The sequence below is a fragment of the Epinephelus moara genome, unplaced genomic scaffold, assembly GCF_006386435.1.
Source record: "Epinephelus moara isolate mb unplaced genomic scaffold, YSFRI_EMoa_1.0 scaffold3319, whole genome shotgun sequence".
Classification (NCBI taxonomy): domain Eukaryota; kingdom Metazoa; phylum Chordata; class Actinopteri; order Perciformes; family Serranidae; genus Epinephelus; species Epinephelus moara.
The window spans coordinates 876-2,434 of NW_026081004.1; the positions used below are offsets into that span (position 1 = coordinate 876).

The 1,559-nt window shown below is 38.1% G+C and overlaps 1 long non-coding RNA gene across 1 annotated transcript; it reads right to left on the reverse strand.

Annotated features, from left to right (window-relative positions):
- Positions 1–630: 630 nt before the first annotated feature.
- LOC126387281 (uncharacterized) lies at positions 631–1,467 on the reverse strand. The gene is made up of 3 exons (XR_007569622.1): positions 1,371–1,467; positions 1,207–1,249; positions 631–986 (listed from the first exon to the last, which is right to left on the reverse strand). It is a non-coding gene; the product is annotated as an uncharacterized LOC126387281 (long non-coding RNA).
- Between the last annotated feature and the right edge of the window lie 92 nt (positions 1,468–1,559).

The window sequence follows — 1,559 nt, forward strand, 5'->3', positions numbered from 1 at the left end:
AGGAAAAAACTGAATACATCCGTGAATGTCCTAATTCAGCTGAACGTTTTCATGTTTGAACGGTTTGAATTGGTTGAAGTTTGTGGAACTAGTAGCGGTCCAACCGTCTTTGCTCCATCCGCTTTAATAGAAGTTGGAATTTTAACGTTGAATTCCCGGGAAAATATGAACGTTATGGAAAAATTTGAAAGTTTCCGATAATGTCCTGATGAAGCTGAATCAGAAGAAGTTTGAATGGTTTGAATCGGTTGAAGTATGTTGAAGATAATTGATGTTGAAAAACGCGTCAATCTACCAATCAGAGGACAGGACCAACCTGAGGTTGTTGAAATTGGCCAATCGCCTGAGTATTATGAATGAGAAAATAATAGCCAGCATGTCCTAATTGATCTTGATTTTTAATACTTGAACAGAGTCTCTACTCCAAATCTCTTCTCAACTAATGTCTAAGTTTACGGGTTCACACACACATAAAAATACTCACCGTGTCACTGTTCCCACAGAACTACTACTTATTATTAACTATGATTACCATTAAGTATTTTCAAAGGTTCCTTTGATGATGAAGAAGACATGCCCCGTTGAAAAATAATTAATTTCAGTAAATTTATTAAAACATTTTAAGTCCAACAAAATATATACGCATGAAAATAAAACATTTTGCACAACAGGTGCATTGTGTGGAGTCCATTGAAAATCTGTATCAATAATCATTGCAAGTTTAAGCTTCATGGTTATAGCCCGTTGTCATGGGAAAAAAAATAACAAAATGAAAAAGGGAAAAATAGCTGGATTCAGGTGTAAAAGATATCTTGATGTTCTTTGAGTCTTCAGCCTTCGACCTGCAAAGCATGTCAGGAAAAACTCCCTAAAAAACCCTTATTCGGGAAAAAAGGAAGAAACCTTCAGGTAGGCCGAGTCTTTGCAGGATCCCCTACCAGGACGGCTGGCCATTCAGGACCCTCAGACTCTCAGCGCAGCATTAGCTGTAGTGGAGAAAAATTGCATTATAAATGTTACAATGGGGCAAACAGAAAAAACTCAAAGCACTTCATTACAAACAGTTTTAGAAAACAAGTACAAATTTAACAGTCAACAAGTTTCAAATCTATTCACAACCTAGCCTATATACGATAATTACAGACGGTCTGTATTCTGTATTCCCATCTGAAGATTAGGAATGAATGTTGAGTAAAAAGCATGTACCTGCACTGCCTTTTCCTGTCCCTGGGTCCATGTGGCTCTGGTTCTGAGAGGAGAGGAGAGGAGAGGAGAGGAGACCGTAAAACCATGTCTGGAAATCAAAAGGTTGAAGAGTCGTGGTGTAATAGTACAATGTTTATGACTGACAGAAAAACATAGTCACATACCAGGTACAGGTCCAGACAGTTGTCAGGTGCTAAGTGTTGATGGAGTCCTCCTTGATTTCCGTTTGTTGTTCATGAAAGACAGAAGCACACAAGCATTAAAAATGGGTATGGGTTGTCATATACCATAACAGTCACACACAGAGTGTTAGAGGGAAAACAGAAGGAGCAGTGACTGAACATTTAAATGTT